Source organism: Pleurodeles waltl, chromosome 6 (assembly GCF_031143425.1).
Source record: "Pleurodeles waltl isolate 20211129_DDA chromosome 6, aPleWal1.hap1.20221129, whole genome shotgun sequence".
NCBI classification, from domain to species: domain Eukaryota; kingdom Metazoa; phylum Chordata; class Amphibia; order Caudata; family Salamandridae; genus Pleurodeles; species Pleurodeles waltl.
In genome coordinates, this window is record NC_090445.1 from 881743939 (window position 1) to 881756101 (window position 12163).

The following is a 12163-nucleotide window of genomic DNA, read 5'->3' on the forward strand; positions in this document are numbered from 1 at the left end:
GTTAAGTACACAGAGGCAAGAATTATGCTTATGCTTTTTTCACTTTATTACACAGCAGCCATATTAAAAGAACTAAACAACCACATTGCCCAGAAACTGCAGGGAAATTGGTAAAAGCAAATAATAGGCAACATAGTCCACCAAAATCCATCATCCAGTCAGGTGCCAGCGTTCTCCATGTAGTCCTTTGTCTCTATCCTCCAAATCCTCTTTTGTTGTGCAAGTCTTCCCAATGGCCTTTTCTACGCATCTTGTTTCCCAGTATCCATGCCTTGACCAAAAGAATTGAAATTACCACGAGAATCTGGACCCCCAGAGAGCCACCTAGCAACTAAAACATGTGCAAGATCATATATAATGACATCACAATTTGCAACAATCAAGATCAGGAGAGCAGAAACAAATTACTTACTAGTCACAGGGAGGGCCTCCTGGATCAGGAATCCATGAGTTTGGTAATTCTCACCTTTGTGTCCTTAATAAAATTGAAACTTTCTGTTCGGTTATCTAGGAGATTTTTCATTCTATGTCAGAACCAGATGCTCAGATTCTGCTAGTTTAAAGCTTACTTACCATTAAATGAGCCCTATCCAAAATTGGCTTGAAATAGAACCGTTTAAAGGTAGAATTTGAGGACCAGTCAGCGGCATTTTATAATGTTCTCTAGTCTAGACTGAAAGCCTTGGAGGCCCTTGCCCCCTAGTAGAATAGACACCAAATATTGTGACAGCTTGCCAGTTTCCTGCATGACCCCTGCACCCGATGTGCTATAGTGGGGGATGAAGCCACCTTATGAGGTTTCCTGAGAGCAATCAGGAGCTGTCTCTCTCCTCGAGGCCTGAAATCTGCTGACATTTCCTCATAGCCCTTTAGACTTTGCACCTTGCATAGCATAGGAAAATCAGGAAATGCTGGGTACGCTATAATCCTAGTGTTATATTTAGTACATCTACTAATCCTAAAAGAGACCCCCCTGAAAGGAGAAAAAAATATTCTGGTGATATCTAGGGCTCTAACATCAGCAACCCTTCTGCATAGTATCAAACAGAGAAGCACTGCCAGCTTCACAGAAATCTCATTATGTGAGAGACACCTATTAGGTTGTAAGTTTGAGAAACTGTTACACGCCTTTTTAACATCTCAAAGTTTCAAATACCATGGTTCTGGCGGAAGAGATAACCTGATACCATGTAGGAAGCGGCACAAAAAAGGATGCTTCTCCACTGGGGAACCCTCAACAGGTACATACCAGCCTATATTGCAGAACAGAAGGTATTGATAGAGCAATAGGCCAAACCATGCTGGGCTCGACTGGCCAAAGAATTCAGGGTCTGAACTACCTTAGTGCCCAGGGGATCACAATCCCGTTGCACACACAAACAACACCATCATCTCTGAACCGACCTGTATTGCTTGACTGTGCTGTCGGACCAGGCCTTGGACAAGAAGGCTACAGCCGGCGACAAAAGGCCTGGGGTTGACCATCTACTCCTGCAATCCTCCACGCCATCAGACTGATGGATCTGTCCAGCACCATCTGATGTCGGCTGTGATCTGGGTTGGGAAGGAGATCTGGAAACAGGGGGCGACGGACTGGAAAATTCTAAGAAAGTTCCAGAAGAACCATCAAGGTGATCAGGACCACCTCTGCGTTTTGCCGTCTGATCTGGGCCAAAGCTCTTGTGATCATCGCAAATGGGGGAAACACACATGCTCAGTCTTTCACCCAGTCTTGCACGAACGCATCTGTGGTAACCGCCTGACAATCTGGTCTCCAACTTAAGAACAGGGGCGACTGATGGTCCAACTTGGAGGAAAAGAGGTGCACTGAAAAAGGACCCCACCGATTTTGAAGAGTGGCAAAAATCTCCAGATGAAGCTTCAACAGGCTGGAATCCCAAAAGTGACAAGACTGCCAGTCCACTACTTGGTTCTCCAAACCAGGAAGGTACTCTGCAGTCACTGAAATCTGATGGTCGAGGCAGAACTACCAAAACTGTGTTGCCAGATCAGACAATACACTTGAAGGGTGCCACCTAGGTGATTTATGTACTAAATGTTTGAAATGTTGTCCAAATTGAGCAGGACACAGGACTGGATCTTGCCCCTGGTTCAACACTAGACCGTAAAGGAGCCCTCCAGAAGCTCCAAACAGTTGATGTGCAATGCCTGCTCTTGTGGAGACCACGATCCTTCTGTGGAAAAATCTCCACACCAAACTCCCCAGCCTGACCTGCTGGCATCAAATTCTATGATAAGGTCTGGGACTGGTCCAAAAATTGCTCTCCCCTTCCATGCTTCCATGTGGAAAGCCACAATCAGCTTTCCTCCCGTACCTCTCCCAGCAAGGTCTTTCCACAGATGCACTGCTTTAAATCTTTGCATGGGCCGATAATGTAACAGTCCCGGAAAAGTCTCACCAGGCGAGCAATCTGCCTTAAGGACACCCTCTGGCCAACGTTCTGCAGAGCTTGTGCCAGATCTTGATTATCTTTGAGAAGGAAGGCTCAGGGTGGCTTTGGGGGAATCTATGATAAATCTCAGGACGATTGCCCTCTGCACAGGCACCAGAAGGGATTTATTCATGTTTATCACAAAGCTAAGGCTTTCCAGTAGATCAACTGCCATCTGTGGTTGCACTGACAACTGTTGAGAATCCTGCGCTAGGAGGAGCATCTCATCGAGATACACAATAAGGCGAATCTCCTGTGCTCAAAGATGCTCCACAACGGGTTTGAGCACCTTCATGAAGCACCAAGGCATAGAGGAGAGACCAAAAGATAGAGTTGTGAATTGGAACACTTGCTGGTGCCAAAAGAACTGAAGGAAACTCCTTTGAGGAGGAAAATTCGGACTGGCCAGATACGCGACCTTCAAGTCCAGTCGGACCATCCAGTCTACTAGGGCAAGACATCCCAAAGGTGTGACTCCCCTCCATTTTGAAATGGTGGTAAACCAGCCATTCATTGAACTCTCGTAGGTTCAGCACCAGTCTCTGACACCTGTCTGCTTTGTTAACTAAGAACATATTGCTTATGAAGCTTTGCGGATGAGGGGAGGTATGACACATAGCTCCTTTTTTCCAGGAGCGAGGCGACCTCTGCATTTACTAGCCCTACCTCGTGCTGGGAAAACTGATTGAGCCTGGGACGTACCTCTTGACATGAGAACTCACAGAAATCTATGTGGAAGCCCAGTACATTCTGCAGGACCCATGCATCACTTGTGAGTGTTCCCCAAACATGGAAGAAATTTGCCAACAGGCCCCCTACCTTTATGAAGGAAGAAGTAGAGACACTTACAAGAATTTGAGGCAGCTTTGGTCCCTCTGAAACCTCGGCCTCTGGACCGTCTGATGCGGGTCGGGTAGAAGTTACCATAGCTGGCTTGATCCTGAAACTGTTTGTGTCCTCTGGGATATTGGGAGGAGGACTGGTTGATCGAGTGGCCCCTACCTCAACCAGCCCCACTAAATACCTGTGAGGAGAACACCCTTTTCATAGATGACTGGGCTTTGTCCAATGATGTGAAAGTGTTCACAAATTTTCTGAGCTCTTTAATAAAAAGCTTGTCGAATAGCCCCCCTTGGGCTACCACCCCTGCTTCAGAGTCCACCAATCCCCCCCGCTTTAGCCAGAAAATAGGATCCCCGCTCGGTGGACAGTGCGCAGTTGGCATTGCCCAGAAATATGACTGTGTTGTGTCCAACCAGAGAGGGCTTCCGGGGAAATGAGGGAGCCTGAAGTTTTGGCATCCTCTCTCATATCCAGGATCATGTTCATGGGGCCGAGGGCATCCATGAGCTTATCCTGGCATGCCCGCCAGAATCTGTCAATACCCTTCTTCAAGTCTTTCATGAATTTTGCTAGAAATATTGCCATCCTGGGGTCAAGCTCTGAGATCAGAGCTACCTTGCCATCTAAAGAAGGACCTGAAATTCCACCTAGAGGCACTTATGGGCTTCTTTACCCAATGGGACTCTTATCCTACTCCCCATGTAGTTCGTCACCTTCATGGCAGGGATCCATACGGACGATCTAGAATGGAGGAGCTCCGCCGGATCCAGCATCTCCGATCTATCGTCCGCGGCACAAGGTTGAGTGGCCGGGCATGAAGGAGAAGAGTGCCAAGGCTTGGACGGCCAGATTCCTCATCCACATCACTGTGGACATCATCCAGGGGGGTCAGGTGAAACCAGGCTTAGAGGCACTTTTGGCATCAGAAGGCACAGTGAGAGACTGATTTTGGGCCAGGAATGCCACTATGATCCACCCCCTTCTCTAGGGGGCGCTTGGCCGGGACAGGCTGGTTGTCTGGGGGCTGGGCCAGGGCAAGGGGCACCAGGACCACATTAGTCGAGACCTGGGCCCACTTGGCGCATTCACACTTGATTTGCGGTGCTAGGCAGCCATTGCCTCCTCCATCATCCTATAAATTAATGAATTGACTGCATCATAAAATTCATCATCCCATGGTAGCTGGGCTAAGGGATCCCTGTCCCCCTGTATATCCATATGCTCTGACAGGCTCACAGCAGTTAGGTGAACAGGGCCCACCCACCGGACGATGCAGGGGTGTAGTGCTTCGAGGCACTTAAATCAAACTGTCACGTGATGACAAGCGCCGAGTAAACCCTTAGGGCAGTGCCTAGAACTTCAGCTTTGGTGCTGGGGGGCCAGCAAATCAATAATGGGCAGAGCCACAGTCAAAAAGAGTCCAAGCCCCGTGGACACCACCCTCCCTGGAAAAATATACAGATTTTTGGATGAACTTGCCTCCTGAAAGTGTGTTTTTACAAGGCAGGTAGCCATGTAAGCAATAGTACAGACCCCTGAGGGGCGTGAGAAGGCAGACAAACCTACCCTGGGCAATACACAAGGTGTCTTGAATAAATGCAGGCTCTACAGCGAGGGCGTCACGTTCCAGGGACAGGCAAAGACACAGGCCAGCAGCACGTGATTCTGGGTCCTGACAGGAATTCCATAATTGCGCATTCCATGCCAAAGAGAAAATACGTTTCAACAGCATCACCCCACTCTCCACACCAGGGAATATAGTAAACACTCCGTAAAAGCACACAGAAGTCCCACAAAGCACAGACAATCACACCCAAACAGGGTATCAATCCACCAATCCAACATTTGAGAAGAAAAGGGAAAACTGGACATATCTGGGCTGTGTGCAGCGAAGAAAGAGGATTTGGAGGATAAAGACAATAGAATATATGGAGAACCCTGGCACCTGACTGGATGAAGGATTATTTTGGACGGTGTTGCCTTTTGTTTGTTTTTACCAATTTCTGTGTGGTTTCGGGGAAATGTGGTTGTTTAGTTCTTTTAATATGGCTGCTGTGTGATAAAGTGAAGAAAACGTAAAGGCACAATGAATGGGTGTTTTGCATGGCAAGGGAAACTGTGCTTTTGTGTTACCTGCAAGCAATGCTTGTGGCAGTATCAGTGAAATGAACAGAAAACAAGCATTTGCAATGTAATAGGTCTCGCATTTTCTTGAGTTAGAGCTATTGGCATTGTAAATTCATAACTGGACTTTTCGTGCCACATTAACATAGTCAACCCTGCCTCATATTTTGTCTTTTCCTGCCATATAACTCCAGTGACCCAGCACTTAACTAAAGCACTTCCATTTACCTTCTTCCTCTATCTTAAAACATATACAATTATCATTTAAACCTTTATCTGAAAAAAAAACTTTTGCCATTAGATTGTAATGCTCGAAGCACCATGAGAAAAATATAATTTTGGACGGATTGGAGGGGGAAAGGAAAGATGGAGTTGGAGTAAAGATGGAGAGGACAAGTGGCGCTGTAACGGTGTCATGGCCCAGGAGTGAAAAAAAGTAAATGGCTGACCTAAGTTTTGGTAGGAAACTACAGCAGTAGCTTCAGTTGAGTGTGGTCCATAGGTCTCTGGGCCCTGGTGCCACTGCACCTGTTGCTCCATTGATAACTAGGCCTCAGGAGAGAAAGCGGATGGTGCACAAAAAAGACACAAAGGAAATACAACAGACAAATAGAAGAAAAGAAGGGGTCACAAAGAAATGAAAGAAGGGGAAAAAGAACGAGAAAATGATTTATTCTAAGAGAAGAAATAGAGCAAACATGTGAGACAAAAGAAGAAAGGGAAGGAAGCTAGCGAATGAAAGATAAAGAGGAAAAAATTATGAAAGAAGTGTGAAACGAAAAATAAAACTGAACATAAAAGAAAAAAAGAGATGGTGAGTGAAACAAGCAATGAAAGAACCAGGACATGTATGTACTGACACATTTCCCACAGACACAGAATGGGAAAACCACTTTGAAAACTTCGGTTCCCAACAAGTATGTTGTGGCTTCCACAAACAGATGGGAAAATAGGGATTTATAGTAAAACATGAATTGACAGATAAAGATAAGAAAAGCACCAGAGAAAGGAAGGAAGAAAGATCTAAAAGAAAAGTGAAAGGATGTATACCAAGTCAAAGTAAAGAGCAAATAAAAAAAGACAAAGAAAGAATGAAGGAATGAGAAAAAATAGTGAAAGAATGAACGCCTAATGAAGAAAAAAGAGGAACGAAACAAGGAAAGAAATAGCCAGGTTTTTGCGAGTTTGAAAGAGGAGGTAGCAAGAGGAAGAGGGAAAGAAAAAAAAGGGAGAGGAGTAGAAATAAACAGTTGAAAGAAAAAGCGAAACTGTTTACGTGGATTTTAAGAGCTGGAAAGAATAAAGTGGGGAAGAAAGAAAACATTGAGAGTAAACAGAATAAAGGAAAGAATGGAGTGAAATAGGTGAAACAGCCCATTCTGAATAAAGATGGCCACTAAGAATAGATGTAATTGGCTTCCCCACATCCTCAAACAGAAATCAGAGTGTGGAACAGCAAGGGGCACTGCAGAACAGCAGAAAGTGCATTAGCAGAGTTGCATGTGGACCCCAATACAGCAATATTGGGGCACTTCAGATCAGGATTTGGGGTATACACAGAGTTTTGCCCCTGGCTCAGTGTTGGAATAATAGAAATGCAGCGTGTGAGGAATGAGAAATGTAGCGTTGTGTAATTCCTGGTATTGGAATAATGGGGCACTGCATGTTAGGGTTGAGGTGCACTGACAGAGTTGTATGTGGGTCACAGTACTGGAATAGTAACGGGCACACAAGGTCAGAGGTGAGGTATGTTAAAGGAGCTATGTGTGGAACCTAGTATTGGTGCGCCAATATTACCGAGTGTTAGCCTGGAGGTGTCCTGGTGAAGCTGCGAGTGGGGTCCAGTATGGGAGTGGCATTGCCTCTGAACCACAGAGGTGAGGAGTCCTAAAGGGCATGTGTGTGTGAGCCTTAGTACTGAGAAGAAATGTGCCCTGAATGTTAGAATTGATGGATTCTGGCAGAGCTGTGATGGTTCCCTTCAACAGTGGAGTTAGATGTTAGACTTAAGGTGCACTGGCTGAAATGTGTTTTGCTCTTTTGGGTCCAGTACTGGCTTGGCAGTGGGAATTAATATTAGAAGTGAGCTGCTGTAATGAAACTGTATGTGAGTGGAGTCCAAGTATAGGAAAGGAAGAGAGCTCACCAGGGTAGAACTGAGGTGCACTAATGGAGCTGCACCCGAGGTCCCAGTACTGGAGCAGCAGGGTTTACTGACTGCAAGAACGGAGGTGCTCTGGCAGACGGCATGTGTGGGGTTCTGGCACGGCTGAGGGCTTGGAGTGTGTGAACTGAGGTGCACTGATGGAGTTGTGCCTGAGGTCCCAGTACTGGAGCAGCAGAGTGTACTCACTGCAAGAACTGAGATGCTCTGGCAGACAGCGTGTGTTCGGTTCCCAGCATGGCTGAAGGCCTGGAGTGTGTGAACTGAGGTGCACTAATGGAGCTGAGCCTGAGGTCCCAGTACTGGAGCAGCAGTGTACTGACTGCAAGAACTAAGGTGCTCTGGCACACAACGTGTGTGGGGTTCCTGGCACTGCCACGGTTGAGGGCTTGGAGTGTGTGTGAACTGCGGTGCACTGATGGAGGTGAGCCTGAGGTCCCAGTACTGGAGCAGCAGAGTGTACTGACTACAAGAACTGAGGTGCCCTGGCAGACAGCTTGTGTGGGGTTCCTGGCACTGGCACGGCTGAGGGCTTGAAGTGTGAACTGAGCTGCACTGATGGATCTGCAAGTAGGATCCCAATATGGATCAGAAGTGGGCACTGTCTCTAAGGATTGCGGAGCAATGGCAGAGCTGGGTAGCCTAGGCTATAAGCAATTACAAGCGATCCTCCGCCGCCGTTGCTCTCAGCACACAGGCAGGCACACTTAGTAAAGAAAATCCAAGCCCACAAAGACCATATGTGACCAAGATAGCCTGATTTATAGCCTTGTTTACAGCTAAGGTCAGAGGAAGAATGCTCTGCAGATGAAAAGGGAAGCTTCCCTGGACAGGAGCAGGAAACAAAGTAAAAAACAAGTCCCCTACAGACGAGATAAACATGACAAAGTGTAATCATACAGTAGTTGGTCCCAGCTCTCACACAGAAGAAGGAGGGACAAAGAGGCGTGACTGGCCACAAGCAAGGATTTCAAAATGACAATGAAACTAACAAATGACATAGCTGGAAGCATTAGCAATTACTAGCGATCCTCCGCCGCCGTTGCTCTCAGCACACAGACAGGCACACTTGGTAAAGAAAATCCAAGTCCAAGCCCACAAAGACCAAATGTGACCAAGATAGCCTGATTTATAGCCTTGTTTGCAGCTAAGCTCAGAGGAAGAATGCTCTGTAGATGAAAAGGGAAGCTTCCCTGGACAGGAGCAGGAAACAAAGTAAAAAACAAGTCCCCTACAGACGAGATAAACAGTACAAAGTGTAATCATACAGTAGTTGGTCCCAGCTCTCACACAGAAGGAGGGACAAAGAGGTGTGACTGTCCACTAGCAAGCAAGGATTTTTAAATGACAATGAAACTAACAAATGAAATAGCTGGAGGCCCACAGAAGAAGTATACTTAAAAATATACATGAGGTTGGATGCTTATGCTCAGCCCAGCTGACCATATAACAGGTCCACAAACTGCTAATACAAACCACCACTGATGGCCTATCTTCAATGACCCCCGCCACACACACCCACTTATGTTGGACATCCCTGTCTCAGATTCAGTGGGCTGAGGTCTGCTGTTTTAGACACAATCTAAGTAGTTTCTGTTGTGGCTGTTAGCCTTCTTGTTCCTGCTGAAAAATTTTAAGTGACAGGAGTAGTAAGTCACACGACTGTGACAGCCTGATTCTTCCACGGGAGGGTGTTTAGTTTTTACCTGCGGCCACCAGATGAATGTAACTGGAATATGTGGTGTGAGATTTAAATGAGGTTACGACCAGTGTTATATTTAAATATGTAAAGTCACTCCTGAGACTGGCTAGAAGCCAGCTACGCTCGAGCACGCGCACTCACGCACGCACACGCGCAGGTGCAGGCACCTGAGGCAAGCTTTAGAGAGGTAAATACAGCAACCACTGTTGGGAAATGCACAAAGTCAAAACCTACCGGCGACGGGTGTGCACGAGCGTGCAACCACGTTGCATTTTGGCTCCTAGGAAGTATTCTCGAGCCTCCCTGGGTATGGAGCAGAGTCCCGTGCGCAGCTGATGTATATATACAGTATAATTCCCTGCACAAGACGGACCTCACCTTTGGAGCAACGGTGTTTCACTCCAAGAGCGATTATTGCTTCCATCGAATCTACTATAAAAGTTCATATATTAAAATATAACGAAATATTTCTAAAACCTAATAGTTTTAGTTGTGTTTAATGCGCACCACAGATGTATTAAAGGCGAATGGAAGCAAACATAATGACTCTAGGCACTACAGTATTAAGGAATATGCTTCCAGGAGACTGCCGGAAGCTCGTTTTTATGTCCGGTAGATGGAAACAAGAGGATGGCCTTTAGGGCGCATTAAAAAGGGCCCTGGCTGGTGAAGGAAAGTAGTTATCCAAAGTGGCTCGTGATTCCCAACGATAGGCTATCTGACAATATACAGAACAGTCTTTTATAAAGTGCAGTTCTTGGTTAAATAGGAAAGTAACTGTAATGCATGGATTTTTGTCCAAAATATGAAAAGCTAAAATCTCAACAAGCGACTCCACTTTTAGTTAAATACCCTTATGACAGAATTACTGGAAAGTCCATATCAATGTGGTAGGCCTGCTGGATATTGGCCACATTTGATTCATTCTTAGAAATACGCGTTCACAACTGGGTGGGCATTAAGCTGTAATTAACTTGAGCATAGAATTCTGCAATTAACTTAATGTGTATATTCGAAAATGTAGAGGGCTGGAACTCCGTTTTTCTCGGCTTCTCTTGTTTTAACATACTATTTTCATTAGGAATATTATTTGTAAAATATTTTAATTAACCAAAACAATAAAACATTTAAAAACGTTAAATGTTTTTTAAATAGACAATAAATACTCAGGCTATTAAAACAACAGCCTATTCCTTAACAGAGATTTTTGCAATAACATAGTTTTACCAAAGTGTATATTTAAATTACTTTCAAAACAAAATACATGTTACGTCCCAACACACACTGTATGTATAATACACACATATATGTATATATATTTTAATAGTACTCTCTATTTTTTTTTTAATAGTATCGTATTCTCTAAGCATTTAAGAGCAGCAAAGTGTAATAACAAGGCAAGGCGCAGTTACTCTTGTTTCAAAATAAATTGTATAATTTCAAGATAGATAGATAGATAAATAGATAGATAGTTAGATATTTAGCCGTTTTATATAGCGTCAGCTCGACCCGAAGGTATTGGAGCACTTTACATAACACAAGGAAACATGCATCTATTTTTCCGGACTACCTCTAATATGTCAAGTTATGAGGCCACCATTTCTAAATTCAATACACGCTTTTTGGTTGTCGGATAGCTCACTTTTCTCAAAAAGGGGTTCGATTTTTAGCACTTGTTCTACAATTGTGTAAATGGTATGGAGATGTTTTATGAATGCATGAAACGTATGCCTATATTTTACTGAATTGAGGTATTTTAAGGTTAGTAAAATACTGTAAAATGTGCAGTAATTGTGATTGGTATGAATATTTAAATATTCGCAAATCTGCAAATGAAATGGAAATTGGCTGTGAAATCAGATAGAAAGAAAAATTCGTCACGTTTGCTCACAGGGACACATCATCTGCCGTAGTGTGCTAGGCTCGCGACTTTCTGGAGACTTTACTCTGTTTACTGCTGGTGTGTGCGAACAGCTTCCGTGACCTCACATTTTGTGTTATCATTAATGGTGGAGGTGTTTGGGGACTGTACTTTTTTTGTTCTGTGTTCGCTTCGCCCTAGTTTAATTGTTTTACAGTGATGTCATCCGAAACTTGGAAGTTGTGCAGCAGAAGTGCGCTCCCTCGCTGTGTGACTCCCTGTCGGTGCACTTGATGTCGTGGCACCTTGGCCCCGCACTCGTCTGCTTCTTCCCCACAAGATGGACGCCCCCCAGTTCACGTGAAGCAGGGCAGTGCTTGCTAGAGCCGATTGCTGTTATAGCCGATATATTATTTCAAAGGTAAGCCTTGTACTGTCTCCTAATCACTCGCTGTGACCGTTCCCGCGCGCTTGCTTTCGAAATCGAAGGTGCCGGAATCCGAGATCTTTCTCCCTAATTACGAACTGCGTTTTTAAAAATAAGCCTCTGTTCAATTTGGGTTTTTACGAGTTTTTTTTCATTCATTCACTCGTATTTTACCTGCTGCTCCGAAGTGCTTCGCTTTCTGCGCCATTGAAGTAAATCTGTGAGGGTTCGGAAGCCTGCTGTCTACACGCCCCTCGGTTTGTTTTACGGTTTGAGACATTAGGAGCAGGGGGCTGAACGCCCCCGCCCCCCCCCCAAACACACGCACCCCTCGCCTGTGCTTATCTAATGTCAGGTTGTGTGCCGTCCCCAGGGCTACAGTGCGCAGTATCCTCCCTCGTATAGGCCACGGTGTGTGTGGTGGGGGCAGTGTGGCTGCCGGGACACAACCTTTGGGTGTGAAGAGCCTTGCATCTTCGTACATAGGTGACTAACGTGGATGCAGCAGGGGCGTGTGGGAGAGGAGGCGGGGGGTTGTGTTAGTGAGGATGAGGCTGTAAATGCTGAAATAAACACAACAGGCCCCGTG

The 12163-nt window shown here is 45.4% G+C and overlaps 1 long non-coding RNA gene across 1 annotated transcript; it reads right to left on the minus strand.

The window, feature by feature from the left end:
- Positions 1–22: 22 nt before the first annotated feature.
- LOC138302060 (uncharacterized) lies at positions 23–11859 on the minus strand. Its single transcript, XR_011205250.1, has 2 exons — positions 11749–11859; positions 23–271 (listed from the first exon to the last, which is right to left on the minus strand). It is a non-coding gene; the product is annotated as an uncharacterized lncRNA (long non-coding RNA).
- Between the last annotated feature and the right edge of the window lie 304 nt (positions 11860–12163).